The sequence below is a fragment of the Symphalangus syndactylus genome, chromosome 14 (assembly GCF_028878055.3).
Source record: "Symphalangus syndactylus isolate Jambi chromosome 14, NHGRI_mSymSyn1-v2.1_pri, whole genome shotgun sequence".
NCBI classification, from domain to species: domain Eukaryota; kingdom Metazoa; phylum Chordata; class Mammalia; order Primates; family Hylobatidae; genus Symphalangus; species Symphalangus syndactylus.
The window spans coordinates 22,088,074-22,104,317 of NC_072436.2; the positions used below are offsets into that span (position 1 = coordinate 22,088,074).

The following is a 16,244-nucleotide window of genomic DNA, read 5'->3' on the forward strand; positions in this document are numbered from 1 at the left end:
TCTTCAGTTCTACCTCCAAAACCTCTCTCAAGCTCATCCTCCTCTCCCAGTCTCCAGTGATGCTATCCCAGTGCAAGCTGCTGTGGTCCTCTCTCACCTGGACTGAGCCAACCCCCTCCCACCTGGCTTCCCTGCTTCCCCCTTCCCCCTTCCAATCTGTTCTTCATAGCTAAGCCAGCCTAATTCTCATAAAATGTAAATCCAAGCATGGCATTTTCCCTTGGCTTTCCATTGCTTTTGGAATAAAATCTAAAATCATGAACATTTCCCATAAAACCTGCCTGGGCAGGCTCAGGTTTCTCTCCAGCCTTATCTCCTGGCATCCCTCCATGCCATTTTCCCCCCCTCTGTCCACTCCGACTACATTGGCTGGTTTTCTGTCCCTCAGATACTGCAAGCCCTTGTAGCTCAGCATTCCCATCTATCATATCAGGAAGCTATGCGGTGCATTTTTCGTCAACCTCAAGTCCACAGTGATGACCAGAGGCTTTGATAGGCTTTGACTATCTCAAAGCCTTTGCAGATGCTGTTTCTTCTGCCTGGAATCCTCATCCTTCCGTTTCTATTTGAGTAGCTTGTTCTTAGCCTTCATGCCTCAGCTCTGAATTCTTTTCTAACCACCCAATCTAAAGATTGTCCTCGACAATATTGTGCTTGATTGTCTCTGTCTCCCATGTTTATTTCATTTAGGGCAACTTTTGCAAACCATAATTACTTTACTTATATATTTACTTACTGAGTATCTTGTTCCCACTGTATCCCCAAAATGTAGCATAGATTCAGGGGCATGACAGGAAACAAAAAATAAGTGCCAAATGAATAGAGCCCACCAACATCATGCTTTAGCTCCAATAAAGCACAACTCGGAGTCAAAATGAAGGAAGAAATACCGCTGACTTGTGTAAGGAAGCAAGCAGCCAGACAAACTTATAAAAACATGCTTTCTGCTAAGATCACAGAAGACCTTTTTCTAACTGATTATGCTGAGCTGGGGAGCATGACACAAAGATAATAAACACGTTTAATTTGAAACAGATGGAAATCTGGTCAGTTCCCCCACAGGTTCTTTGACATGGGGGCCTTTAAAAAGCATTCTCTTCTCTTCAACATTTTATGAGTATTATTTTTAAGTGCCAGAATTTGTTCCCATGGAGGGCATCTCAGCTCACCAGCAGTCACTGGATGACTCTATTCATCTTGGTGAGGCATGGCCTAATTGAGTCCTGTGGGGTCACATCATTTGCGTATCTTCTTAATATGATAGATGGGAATGCTGAGCTACAAGTTTATAAACAAGAATCCCAAAGCGAAAGAAGCACTTTCCGATTTTTTAATGGGGCACTGGAGAAATGTGTAATAACCTATTTATTGAGCATAGATTTCCTTAATGTTCTGAAATATGCCTTAGGGTTGTCAGTTCAAATGTCACAACTTGCTAAGAAAGTTGGCGGAATCTAGCGAACAGACACAGAGCAGATGTTTTTCCAAGCTTAACAATTTTGTTTTCCAAAAAAAAACTGCCCAGCTAGTCACAACTGTGCAACACATAAACTGCTTAAGCTGAGTCTTTTGAGAGGAGTAAAAGAACCATCAGAAATGAATAGAAGCTTCAAAAACCGCAACTTTAGCCACCAAGTTCAAACTCAAATGAAAAATGATGCATTTTTTTTTAATCTGGAAGGCATGAGAAAATTTCGGGTTTCTACCCAATATCGATGAGGATAGTTCCAATGTCTGATGTGAGCATAAGGCTCCAGTTGAGACTCTATTATTTCTACATCCTTAACCATTCTCTTCTAATTATCACCTCCAAGATTCTTGTTTTCAGATTAAGTTTATTTGGCTCTCAGGAAACAAAATATTAAACCTAACAAATATATTGCCACTTAGTGCTTCTGTAGGTGGGCTACCCACAAAATGCCAAAGCAATGTCATGGCCTATTGTCTGAGCCCTTACTATGTAGTAGGACACTCTTGAACAATCCCAAACACAACCTTCTTGGGTAAAGAAGCACTCCCTTGACTTTCTGCTCCTGACTGACTCTGGTCATCACTGTGGACTTGAGGTTGATTAAAAATGCACCACTACCGGCTGGGCGCTGTGGCTCAAGCCTGTAATCCCGACACTTTGGGAGGCTGAGGCAGGTAGATGACTTGAAGTCGGGAGTTCAAGACCAGCCTGGCCAACATGGTGAAACCCTGTCTCTACTAAAAATACAAAAATTAGCTAGGCGTGGTGGCACACCCCTGTAATCCCAGCTACTCGAGAGGCTGAGGCACACAAATGGCTTGAACCGGGGAGGCAGAAGTTACAGGGGGCTGAGATTGGGTCAGTGCACTCCAGCCTGGGTGACAGAGCAAGACTCTGTTTCAAAAAAAAAAAAAAAAGCACCGCTATTAACTCTCCCTTCTTCATGGTTAATATTTAGAGTTTACAGTCTACTATCTATGTTTCCTCTCTACCTTCATCCAATACTTTGTAATCCATCCATCTATCCCTCCATCCATCCATCCAACAAATACAGATCAAGCATCTATCTTTTGCCAGATATAGTACTACATGGTAGAGGTACACTGGTGAACAAGGTTTGCAGAATTCTGACCTCATGGGACATATAATCTAACAGTGGAGATAGGCATGAAAAATGACCATTACATATAGCACAACTGGTCATTACTAAAAATATATAAACGAATAATTAACATAAAGTGAACTGAGGCCGGGCGCGGTGGCTCACGCTTGTAATCCCAGCACTTTGGGAGGCCGAGGCGGGCGGATCACGAGGTCAGGAGATCGAGACCACGGTGAAACCCTGTCTCTACTAAAAAATACAAAAAATTAGCCGGGCGCGGTGGCGGGCGCCTGTAGTCCCAGCTACTCGGAGGCTGAGGCAGGAGAATGGCGTGAACCCGGGAGGCGGAGCTTGCAGTGAGCCGAGATTGCGCCACTGCACTCCAGCCCGGGCGACAGAGCGAGACTCTGTCTCAAAAAAAAAAAAAAAAAAAAAAAAAAAAAAAAAGTGAACTGAAAAACAGAAAACACAGTCTAACATGCAGTATGTTGACCCTACTTACTCTAAAATGAAATACTTTGTTGTCACCACTGGAAGCATTAGTGTGGAAAATCTGTTCTCCAATCGTCTGACTATTTAGAAGAGTATTCCCACTTAATGAGAATATTAAGTGGGAATTACTATTTTTTGCAAGAATAAGCTGATTGTATTCTTTCTTTTTTTTCTTCTTTGAGACAGGGTCACTCAATCTGGAGTACAGTGTCACCCAGGCTATAGTACAGTGATGCCACCACAGCTGACTGCAGCCTCAACCTCCTGGGCTCAAGTGGTCCTCCTGCCGCAGCTTCCGGAGTAGCTGGGACCACAGGCATGTGCCACCACACCCAGGTAAGAGTTCAGCTTTTTTGTAGAGACCAGGTCTCCTTATATTGCCCAGGCTGGTCTCAAACTCTTGCCTCAACCTCCCAAAGTGCCAGGATTATAGGTGTGAGCTACCACACCTGGCTCATTTCTTTTCTTTCTAGATTAAGTCATTTTTCATGAAGTTGGGGGTTCCAGTTCAACATCTTCCTCTTGTGACCACATGGTGGGTCACTCACTGGGGTTTGTTGAGTCACTCAGGATATCACACCTGAGGGTGGATGTTTCTCTGTCTAGAGTGTTCTCCGTGAGAGGAAGGAGGGGAACAAGAGGCAAGAGGGCCGGCCTGAAGACGGGCACTCACCTCCCGGTCACGCTTTGCAGAAGTGGGAGGGTGCCTGGAGCACTGAGGATAAGACAAAGGAGGCAGGAGAAGATAAGGCTGCTGAACAAGGCCCTTCTCTCAGCAAAGCAGAACTGTGTAAAGATGCAAAGGGTAAGGCCAGCCCAGGGCTGCAGACACAGCTCTGGTGCATTTCGTTTCATGAAATGAGGTCCTGGAGCTAGGGTCTTTTGGGACAAGGCCAGAGCCAATGTCATAGGTCCAGACCAAAAAAAAAAAAAAAAAAAAAGCCAGGCACGGTGGCGCACACCTGTAATCCCAGCACTTTGGGAGGCCGAGGCAGGCAGATCACCTGAGGTCGGGAGCTCGAGACCAGCCTGACCAACATGGAGAAACCCATCTCTACTAAAACTACAAAATTAGCCATGTATGGTGGCGGGTGCCTGTAATCCCAGCTACTCAGGAGGCTGAGGCAGAAGAATCACTTGAACCCGGGAGGCAGAGGTTGCATTGAACCAAGATCGCGCCATTGCACTCCAGCCTAGGCAACAAAAGTGAAACTCCATCTCAAAAAAAGAAAAAAAAAAAAAAAATGTTGCAAACAGCAAGTCTGCAGAGCTACTACTACCCACGACTGGAATCTGGCTCAAAAACTCTAATTCTCATATTTAGGTATTATCTGGTGTTAGGCCAAAGAGGACGACTTCCAATAAAACCAAAGCCCATGCATGCCACTAGCTCAGTAGCTGCATATGGCCTTCTGGGTCCCAGAGACTCAGCCCCATCTTCTCGATGAGAGAATCTGATCATTTGAAGGAAATGTAGACGGCACCACCTCCAGGGGCTAGCTTGATTCTGGCCAAGGGCCCCCCACTCTTTGTCCCATTTATTGCCTTTGTGTCTGTAGAGTTGGGCTCCTCCAGGTTGGGTTCAGTCTCCAAGCTTAGCAAACCACATATCTGAGCCCCAGGCACATCCCATTAAGGCAGGGAGCAGTCACTAGCCAATGAGGCATCTCTTCAAGTATGAGGAATGAATCTGCTGGGGATTTGGTGTCTTTAGAGCAGCAGGCCACAGTCATGAGCTGATGCACAGAAAGGCAGCTGAGCTGTCTGGAAGCATGTTACCACCTCTCCTCTTTTCTTCTCTTGTAAATTTTTTTTCTCTTTTTTCCGCCTCTCTTTATCGCTCCTCCCCTGCCTAACCTATTACCTAAGGAATCACCTATCCTTGCCATGGCTGTCCGAGCTCTGACTTACTAACCTCGGGTTCAATACAGAGAAGCCTGTGCTCTCTATGCCAAGAGATGTTGGGAAGGCACAGAGGCAAGGCGTCTTTGCGTTTCCATTTCTTTCTCCAGCTAAAGAAATCAAGCCTTTTGCAAATAGCTCTACATGATGTTTCTGCTAAGTGTGCCTTATTGATGGAGGAGGGAAGGAAAGAAGGTGTTTTATCTTTAAGCCTCATTTACTAAGTAAAATATGCAACCCCTTGTGATTATTAACATACAGCTATCACTCCAAGTACTAAAGAGAGTGACAAACTGCAGCTGGCAAAGGGGGGTACATAAATTCCCCAAATTTCCTCTAGAGCTCCAGTCACATACAGTCAGAGAGGGTTTTTAGTTATGCAGATGCTGTGTGCTTTTTGGAAATCACAGTTTCGATTCCCTGAAGTCTCAGCTTTAGTCACATTCAGGCCAATGAAAGCTGTCAAGATGTGAATTTGTTAAGAGAGAGTTTCGAAATGGGTCTTTTGCGAAGCCCAATCTTACCATCCAGAACTGAAACTAGCTATTAAGGAGAAGTGCAGTGTAGGGAAAGAGAAGAAAAGAGATGTAGCAAAAGTGACAGGAAAGAGAGGGAACACCCTTGATCTCAGGATAAAGGCCTTGGCCTTGAGGCAAAGCAAGGGCCAAATCTTCACTGCAGAGTTCAGAGTGAGATGCAAACTTCAAAGGCATGTGAGAGAAACGACTGGCCTGTACCAGGCTGAGACACTTTCCAACAGTCTGCGTACGAGCCGTGGCCTCCCCAAACATCCCTACACAGCTATGTTGGCTCCCTTATTCTCTTTCAGCCTCCTTAATTTATATTTCTCTCAAGTTCTGTCTAGAGATCAAAGTTCCTTTTGTTTTTTTTCTGTTGTTGTTATTGTTGTTTTACCTCCATTTCAGGTATCAACCAAATACAGAGCCAAGTTAAGACATAGAAACTTTAGAGAGAGCTTAGGACACAAAAGTGCATTCATTCTGTCATTCAACAAATGTTTGTTGAGCACCTACTATGTGTCAGGCACTGTTCCGGGTGCTGAAAACTCATTGGTGACTAAAACCAAGAAAGATGATCCAATACACTGACACAGAGAACTCATTAATGGGCTCCAATCCGTCATTCTCCAACTCATCTCCAACCTTACAGAGCAATGTTGGGAGGGTGAATTTGATCACCACTCCCAGCCATATATGGTCCAGTCTGGGCCAAATAAATCGTTTCATGAGAAAGTGAGTTCTTGCTCCCTAAGAAACCTTTACCCCAGGGGCCTGCAGTTCAGAATCCACAGACTGCACCCATGCGAGCTTGTCTGTTTCTTATTTTCCTCCCACTTGAAAGCAATTAGGCTTTTCTTCCATTTGGGGGTTCCTACCCACTTCTGACCCTAAATGCTCAGGAAATTACAAAGCAAGTTTTCCAACAGATGCTTTTACCAGCATCAGACAGTCTTACACAGCTGCTAATTTGCTCTTGCTACATCTCGCAAGCCTGATGCACCACGGAGGAATAGAGGCTTGAGCTGAAGGGCCCTGCTCCTTCCTTATGAGATGCGCAGCTGCAAAAAGTAAGGTTGGTTTTCATTGCCTGATGAGGAGCTCCCAGCCCATGGAGGTTCTGCCAGGCAAGAGGTCCTAAAAGAGAAAAGCCACAGATATAAGATGTAAAGATTGGCAATGAAGTGGGGTAGTGTGTGTGTGTCTGTGTGTGTGAGAGAGAGAGAGAGAGAAAGATTCACAAATGTTTAAAAAGAAATTGGCTTTCTTGGAGGTGTGTGGTTTCTACAGCAATTTTTGGAATGTAAGTGCAGAGAATAGCGGGGTTGACTGAATCTGAAGAATCCACAGCCACGCCCCAGTGAGAAAGCCATGTGTTCCATGAAATCTGAACCACAGCCCTTGCATATAATCTGCCTCTGCTTGGGGGTATCTGGGGAAATTTGGAAGATTGCAGATCAAAGGGAGAGCTTGCTTCAATTTGTCCAGAGTCAGGAAAACACATCTTTCCGACCAATACTGTGTAACTGCACATCCTCCCCAAACATGCTCGCCAAGCCCAGATGGTTTAGTAAAGCATGACTTAGTTTTTTTGTGTGTTTTTTTTTCTCTGAAAGAAACAACCGTTTGAAAAAGAAAGGAGACTAGAGAGAGCAAAAGCTCAGAGAGAATGAAGAATCCGCTACATATGTGTTCTGTGGCTTTGTACAACTCACTCTGGACTTAAGTGCATCAGTTTCCCCCATGCAAAATGGAATTCATTATACTCAGAGTATCAAAGAATCACAAAGTTAGGAGAGATTTCAAAGGTTGTAGTCAGTCAGACCAGGCTGTAAGAGCCTGACACATGGCAGGCACCAATAATTGTTAATTCATCAATTAGCAATTAACTAAAAGAAATCAATTAGTTCATTGAGTGAAGAAGCCAACAGGTGAATGCACGCTGGCATCCCTGTACCACATTCCCAGCAAGCGGTAGTTCCATATGTGCTTAAATATCACCAGCAGTGGGACCAGCCACTGAGATGGGTCACTCTGTCTTTGACATATACAGATCCGAGTCCCAACCCCAATCCAAATCTTGCAACCTGGAAGTTTTCACCGTTGGTTCCAATTCCACCCACTGCGACTGAGCCAAAGGAGTTTGATCCTTGCTCTATGTGGAAGCCCTTCAGATTTGAAAATAACTGTCATGTCCTCCACTGGGCCCACTTTTCTTCAAGCCATTATTCCTACCTCCTGTAGTCATGGCCCTAAATAACAAACAGGGTTTTGGTTTTCTGCCCCATCCTCATCTCTTTCCTCTGACTGAGCCCCAGTTGGTTGGTCCAGGTGCCTACTGGAGTCAAGCCCTTGAACTAAATTCAGGAGTTTGGCTGTGACTGGACTGAGGAGAGAAAAATGTGCTCATCCTCTTCTTGTTCCATAATATGTGGTGTCCATTGATGCAGATGATGTCTGATATGGTTTGGCTGTGTCCCCACCCAAATCTCATCTTGAATTGTAGCTCCTGTAATTCCCACATGTCATAGGGAGGACCCAGTGGGAGGTAATTGAATCATGGGGCCAGGTCTTTCCTGTGCTGTTTTCATGATGGTGAATAAGTCTCACAGGGTCTGACAGTTTTATAAAGGGGAGTTACCCTGCACAAGCTGTCTTGCCTGCCACCATGTAAGACATGATTTTGCTCTTCCTTCGTCTTCCGCCATGATTGTGAGGCCTCCCCAGCCATGTGGAACTGTAAGTCCATTAAAATGGCCTTGCTGGGGTATACATTGGTTACTTCCCACTTGTCTTACCCCAAATCCCTACATATTTTGTAGATCTCAAGTGAACTCTCTCCCAGGCAAGGGGTATTCAAAGACAGCCAGCAACTCTTTCTTGGGTCTTCTCTGCCTCAGACAAAATTAGACACATTAGGCCTGATGGGCAATTTGTTACTCTGATTAAATTATATTTTGGCCACACATTCCCATACCGTATCAGGATACTTACTTCCCACAAGTCAGTACTGAAGAAGAGAGACATCCCTGTCCCTTCTCCTTTCGCACTGATTATATCTCTAGGAAGGGATCCTTAATAATAAAGTTGTTGAATGACTTCTTGCTTATGTTAACATCTGATGGCTCACTGAGTATTTTCAAATATTTGGGAAGTGTACCTTATGAGGCAGGTTTTTACATCAGCTAGAATTGCATTTGGCCTGAAGGAGAAAAAGAAAAAAAAAAATCACCAATAGAAAGAGTAGTATATTTCCCCCATGTGTTAAGATGTTCAAAGGAAGACAGGGAAGGGCTGGTGGGTGGCTCCATGATGCCATCAGAGACCCAAACCATTCATAGCTTTCTGCTCCTCCTTATCCTTAGGCTCACAGGATGGCTGCTCACCTCTGGACATCACATCTACATTCCAGGTAGGAAGAGGACAGGCAGGTAAAGGGAAAATGAAAAGGAACATTCTAGCTTAGTACAGGAAAATGATAACTTTCCAAGACACCCCTTCTTTACCAGTAGACTTTCACTTCTCACTAGCCAGAGATAGGTCTTACAGCCATCCCAGCAGCAAGACAATGAAATGGTTTTAGCTAGAGCACACTAACTTCATCCCACAGTTAGGCTCCTCCTACTGAAGAAGAGAGGAGAATGGATACTGAGTAGGATGTCTGCCCAAACATTATTATCCCTGTTTTATAGAAGAGGAAATGAAGTCTAAGACAAGTCAAGTGACTTGCCCAAAGTTACACAGCTGCCAGAGGGTAGAGTATGGTTCACCTACCTTTGAGTCAAAGTCCACGTCATGGGTAGTTACAGAGTTACATTGCTCATCGGAGCTCACACGGCACCATTCAGCTTATAAATACCTGTGGACTGCTCTGGTGTGGGACACCCATGACCTTTGCACAAGATGATAGAGGGGTGGTGACCACCTCTCTGAGAACCCATTTAGAAGCCAACACAAGAACACACACCTGTGTTCACAAAAGCTGGCTTTGGCCACCCAGCGTAGCCAATGTCCTGCAAAGAAAGCCCATGTGGCCCCAGTTTGAGAATAACCAAATCTTTTTTTTTTTTTTTTTTTTTTTTTGGGACGGAGTCTCGCTCTGTCGCCCAGGCTGGAGTGCAGTGGCGCAATCTTGGCTCACTGCAAGCTCTGCCTCCCGGGTTCACACCATTCTCCTGCCTCAGCCTCTCCGAGTAGCTGGGACTACAGGTGTCTGCCACCACGCTCGGCTAATTTTTTCTTTTTTTTGTATTTTTAGTAGAGACGGGGTTTCACCGTGGTCTCGATCTCCTGACCTCGTGATCCACCCGCCTCGGCCTCCCAAAGTGTTGGGATTACAAGCGTGAGCCACCGCGCCCATCGAGAATAACCAAATCTTAAAAGTTCTGTCTCAATCTCCTTAAGAAAGTGGAAAAGCTGGGCCGGGTATGGTGGCTCACGCCTATAATCCTAGCATTTTGGGAGGCCGAGGCAGGCAGATCACAAGGTCAGGAGATTAAGACCATCCTGGCTAACACAGTGAAACCCTGTCTCTACTAAAAATACAAAAAAATTAGCCAGGCATGGTGGTGGGAACCTGTAGTCCCAGCTACTCGGGAGGCTGAGGCAGGAGAATGGCGTGAACCCGTGAAGTGGAGCCGGCAGTGAGCCAAGATTGTGCCACTGCACTCCAGCTTGGGCGACAGAGCAAGGCTCCATCTCAAAAAAAAAAAAAAAAAAAAGAAAGAAAATGGAAAAGCTGGATTAAAATATACATTACTAATGAAAGTAAAGCTTAGTTTTTCTTTAAGAAAGGACCACTGTAATAATTATGATGTTTAAATTCTGGATCTGATCAGAAATGTAGGCCAACACCCTCGCCTCTCAGCTGGAGCAAAGCAGATATGGTTGTCACCACACGACCACAGCCCCGTCTCTTTCTTTCTTAAGGTTTATTTGATGTTCAGTAAATTGGCCTTTGAGCTCCCAGTTGTGATTAAAACAGCCTTCTTCAGTCCTTCTCTTGTGCATGACTGACATATTTACCAAATTGGGGGCACAGCTTGGAGTGTGGATCTGGAAAAGACATCATTTCCACACCTCTGGCCCTGACCCTCCACATGTGTGGGGTATGCTGGCAGCTCCTGCCTCTAATTCCACATCATTGCACAAAGCAAGCAAGATTTTGAATCCACCTTGGCTTCGTCCCAGTTTATAGCTTGCAGAAAGCCAGTGGGCTAGGGCAAATGAGCCTCATTTTATAAATAAGTGGTGGTGATGGTGACATGGTTAAACAGCTCGGGGTCAGAAATGTCAGGGTTTGACTCCCAGCTCCATCAGCTCCTAATGTGGAGCATTGGCCGAGCCCTTTAACCTCTCTGTATCATGACTTTTCCACTGGTGTATTAGTGTTCTATTGCTGCATAACAAATTACCACATATGTAGTGGCTTAAATCAACACCTGTTTATTATGTCATGGTTTCTGTGGGTTGGGAATCTGGGTGACTTAGCTAAGTCCTCTTACTCAGAGTCTTATCTGGGGCTCTGGGATGTTAGCAGAATCTATTTCCTTACAGCATTATTACTCATGGTGACTTGCTTATCAGCAGGCCTCCAATCTTTAACACTTCTTTTAAAGGGCTCACCTGATAAAGCCAGGCCTGCCCAAGATAAGCTCCCTTTTGATTACTTTAGAGTCAAATGATGAGGAAACTTAGTCACATCTGCAAAATTTCTTCACCTTTGCCATAATATAATCACAGGAGTGATATCCCATCATATTCATGGGTCTGGCCCACATTCAAGGAGAGAGGATTATATAGGGCAGGCACAACAGGGGGCAGAATATTGGCGTCATCTTAGAATTCTGCCTTCTGGATCTTCCTAAAGGAAGATACTAATAGGACCTATCTCATATGGTTGTTTTGAAGATTACATGAGGTGTTCAGTGTAACAGTAGGTACCCAGCAAGCAGGAGCTACTGTAATTATTGTAGCGTTTTTTACTATCTACCACATGGTAGGCCTCATTCTAGGAGCTGGGGATTCAGAAAAGAGCAACACAAGCCTTGCTCTAAAAGAAATCATGACATTTCTCTAGCACTAATAGTTTCCACCCAATTCAAAAGTTGGCAAAAAGCAATAAAGCTTTAATCCAACTAAATGACTTTTGTATATAAAGATTCAGGGTTTGCTTGACTTGTTGGAACCACTGCCAAAAATAAAAAGTGCTGACTCTAATCAAATACTGTAATCCACAGGATTATTATTTCCACTCTCCAAAGCCCCCTGATTTGACTGCTAATTTGCAATCGGAGGAGCAGCTATTTGGCGCTAGTGCTCCAGCATGGGTAAATGCCAACTCAGGGGTGTCTCAGCCTAGGCTGCCCACATCTGAATTACCTGGAGAGCTTGCCCAGAATCCCACCTGCCAAAACTCAGATGCAATTGGTGTAGAGTGCACCTGTGTGTTGGGATTCTTTTAAACCCCTCAGGAGGTTCCAGCATACCAGCAGGGTTGAAAATTGCTGCTCTAGCCAAAGCTTGATAGTTTCCCAGTGGTCTGAAAACTAAATTCCCTTTTTAACAAAAGTGTTAAAGACATGATAAGCCAAAGAGACATGAGCAGCGATAACACATTTTTCCATTTATTTTCAGCAAAGGGATTGAAATTCAACGCATTGCACACCTTTTCAAGCCACTATCGCAGGTCTGGATGTTGAATGTAATTCTGCTACTTTTTGCCAATAACAGCTTGTCTCTGGGTAGAGAAAGGGTGGGATCGTATTGAGAAAAGATTTAATTTCCCACGTATCCAGAAAAGCTGATGGTGCTGAGCATGTATTCTGCTTGCTCATCTGATGTTCACTCTGTCACCTACAAGTATTAAGCACCTACTGTATGTCATGCTTCATGCTGGATGCCAAGGCTTCAAAGATCAGTAGAACCTGAATTTTACCTTAAAGAGACTAGAGTCTAATGTCAACATGCAAACTTGCCTTTTCTGTACCAGAGGAGAAATGCTTCTGGCATCAAGGGCATGGAACTAATTTTGAGGTTATAAACAATCTTTAAAATTTGTCTCAATTTGGCTGGGCGCAGTGGCTCATGCCTGTAATCCCAGTACTTTGGGAGGCTGAGGTAGGCGGATCATGAGGTCAGAAGATCGAGACCATCCTGGCTAACATGGTGAAACCCCATCTCTATTAAAAATACAAAAAATTAGCTGGGCGTGGTGGCAGGCACCTGTAGTCCCAGCTACTCGGGAGGCTGAGGCAGGAGAATGGTGTGAACCTGGGAGGCAGACCTTGCAGTGAGCCAAGATGGTGCCACTGCACTCCAGCCCAGGGGACACAGTGAGACTCCACCTCAAAAAAAAAAAAAAATTTGTCTCAATTTTCTTTGAATATGTCTCTCTCTTTCCAGGGTCTCATAACTTCCAGAGAGCAACCTCTTTCCAACTTCCCCTCCTTCTCCGCCCACTCCTCCCAGCAAAAAAACAAAATTGTTATTAAGGATGGGAGCTTAAAAATTGCCCAAACTTCCTAGTTATCTCACAAGGAAACAGGGCAACACAGAGCCCCAGCCTCCACTTCTCCCACCCCTCCAAACCCCCAGTTCCTTCTCCCCTACAAAGGAACAGTCTCTACAATCCAGAACAAGTCCAGAGCTAGGTGGGGGCTCATGGCTTCTACGTGCTCAACATTGCCTGCTGCCCGCAGGACCAATTGCAAATGCAGCAGAAAGCAGACACTTATTGATTTGGGCTTTGGCAAAAACCAAGGAAGCTGGATTCCTCTTTTGAGATAATGCTGAGCCAGTAGCAGCTATTAGAAACAGGGAGCCGTGTGGACTCTGGTGTCATAAAAGTAAGACTGGATTTGATGTGCCAATTGCCTGGGATCCAAAGGGGAACTTCTCTCCACTCCTCAGAATGTCATATGTTTCTACAAAGACCTGAGAGGCAACCCAAGAGGCAGTTCAGCTGGAAGGAAACCAGAATTCCTGTTCAGACAAAATGCTCTTCTAAACCCTCACCCTCTTCATTTGTATAGTAAACCTTTATGGAGAGCCTACTAGACACAAGATACTGCACTAAACTGTGGCAGTCCATCACCTCCCCACCCCCACCAATGAACATTTTTTAATATCAGAATCCCACCATGGTCTCAGAATTCAGCACCTTGGCAGACTCCAGAAAGAATCATCTGAGTTATTTTTTAAATGCCTACTCTGGTATCTTGAGAAAACTGCTACATTAAGCTTACTTTATTCTCTATTTTTAAATACCGTTATAGTGGTGCTTCACTCTGGGCTGCTGGAGACATTCAGGAACCACATCAGCAAACACCACCCCCATTCTCCATAACATCAGCTCCTTCCATCTAGGGAAAAGGAAATGATCCACACCTAAGGTCATAGCTGGCCCAGTAGAGGAAAATGTCAAATAAAACCCAGAAATGGAGAGTCGCCATTATTTACCCCTTTGGTGAATATGTGTAGGGGAATAAACAACTCTCTACATTACATTACATTACATTACATTACATTACATTACATTACATTACATTACGTTACTCATCCACAACATTAGGAAGTGAGATTGCATTACACCCCTGAAAGCTGGCCAGTGTGAAAATGAGTGCTTAAGGGACATGATGATGAAATTGTTTACTCTAGGAGTTAAGGTCTGTTTTCCTCTAACAGAGAGGGGCCGTGTATCCCTAAGTTGGTTTAAATGTGGTCATGAAGTCTAGAATATGAACTGGAAGACTTCAAGTTCCCTGGAAGCCACAGATTTCAAATTGGAGTTAGGCAGGCAAGTCCAGGCTTGGTTCTTTTCAGACTTATCATGGACCAGTCATCTAGCCTGAAAACAGATTTTGAAATTGCTGGGAAAACTTCAAAATACTCATTTCTATCTTGGAAACTAGCTCCAATCTCCTTGCAACAGGAGGTGCACTGAGGCATCCCCTAAGGCAGGAGTCAGCAAACTACAGCCCACAGGCTAAATTTGTTCTACCACTTTGTATGGCTTGTGAGTGAAGAATGGTTTTCCATTTTTAAATGGTTGACAAATAAATCAAATGAACAGTTCTTTTTTTAACACATGGAAATTATATGGAAGTCAAATGTTAGTGTTCATATGTAAAGTTTTATTGAAACACAGCCATGCCTACTCATTCACATATTGTAACTTTTGTGTTCCAACAGCTGTGTTGTATAATCGCAACAGAGACCATATGGCCCACAAAGCCTACAATATTTGATACCTGGTTCTTTAAGAGGAAGTTGATTGACCCTTGCACTAAAGTAAAAAATAATAATAATAATAAGCCTGTACACATACAGAAAAATGAGAGGGTCATACAATTTATTCTTTAATTATCTAATTAAACAATCCTATTGTAGCCCGTAATTACCTTCTCCACTCAGTAAAACCTCCACAATGAGAATCAACTCATGTGGCATCAGCAGAGCAACTTACCAATAATGCACCTGGCAAAGACACTTTTCCACCATGTTCATCACATTATCAGAACTTCCAGAAAAGCATATCAGAATATCAGGTAGATTCTGTTTATCTCCTAACCAGAGTTTTCATTCTTGGCTATTGGTTGAGAGTCTGCTTCCTTCTCAGTTGCACAAGCCTCTTTCTTGTTATGCTGTAAGGTCAGGCAACCCTAATCTAGCCATGGAGGAAGTGAGTGCCATATACGGAATCCTATAGTGTAGCATTTCTCTCCCTGCTTCCTGGCAACAGATTGGTCGCTGTCACTTTCCCTGGGACCTGTTTATCCACCATTAATCTCTTCAAGTCTGACCACCAACAAACCTGTGGGATGAAGCTGGAAATTGCCTCCTCCAATAGCAAAGAGCTTCCTAATGCGTGACGTAAGTCTTTCAAGGATCCCTTTTTATCTCTTATCCTTTGCAGACTGAGAAGTGACAATGTACCCCATACAGGGGTGGGCTGAGTAAACAAGGTGTTGTGATAGACCAAGACCAAAAGAGCAGGAGTAAGGGGTTTCTGTTCACCGCCATCCCCACTCTCACCACCCCCACCTGCCCCCGTCACCTCTCTGCCTCTGTGTAAGGGCAGCTCAGGGAGAGAAACAAAGCCCTTAAAGTCAGTCATAATGCACAGCAAACCTCACCAGCGAGCCTCAGAAAGAAAGAAACATAAGAAATTCTTAAAACTGAATGATTTTCTGATATTCCTAATGATTTTTTCCAACCCCCTGGGCACCCCTCTTCCTCCTCCATACCCTAAATTTCTGCTCCATGTTGACTACATAAAATGTTATGAGTCTCATCCCCTGATACCTTACCCTGTAGTTACTAGGTTCATTTTGCTTTGTGTGAAAGAGGCATTTTGGAGAAGTTTGGTATTATCCTAACTTTCTTCCTATTATCTTAAAATCCAGAAATGTCCTCCTTCAAAACTTAGTTATTTAATGTGACAAACTCCTGGTGAGCACTTCCTACATGACATGTAATTCATGTAGAAAGATAAAACACAGGCATCGTTCTCAGGGACCTTGGAGTCTGAGTGGGACATTATTAAGTATCTCTACTTGATCACTTACACAAGCAATAAATCAACTCGGGGACACAGACCCTTGAAGTAAATGGTGTTGAAGCCTGGAGGAGGAGGAGCTAATTCTGATTTGGGGGCTAGAAAGGCCTGCAGTAGAGGTGACACTTCATTGGAAGCCCAAATTAGGGTCCTGAAAGATGAATAGGAGTGAAGCAGGAGGAGGCAGGAGAGCAATGGGTG

The 16,244-nt window shown here is 44.2% G+C and overlaps 1 long non-coding RNA gene across 2 annotated transcripts; it reads left to right on the plus strand.

Moving 5' to 3' along the window:
* The first annotated feature begins 3,268 nt into the window (after positions 1 to 3,268).
* On the plus strand, positions 3,269 to 15,313 carry LOC129462929 (uncharacterized). Of its 2 annotated transcripts, none has more exons than XR_008650988.2 (4): positions 3,269 to 3,401; positions 8,851 to 8,897; positions 12,122 to 12,173; positions 15,228 to 15,313. It is a non-coding gene; the product is annotated as an uncharacterized lncRNA (long non-coding RNA). The 2 variants fall into 2 exon arrangements; XR_008650989.2 differs by lacking the exon at positions 15,228 to 15,313 and adding an exon at positions 12,890 to 12,956.
* The last annotated feature ends 931 nt before the right edge of the window (positions 15,314 to 16,244 follow it).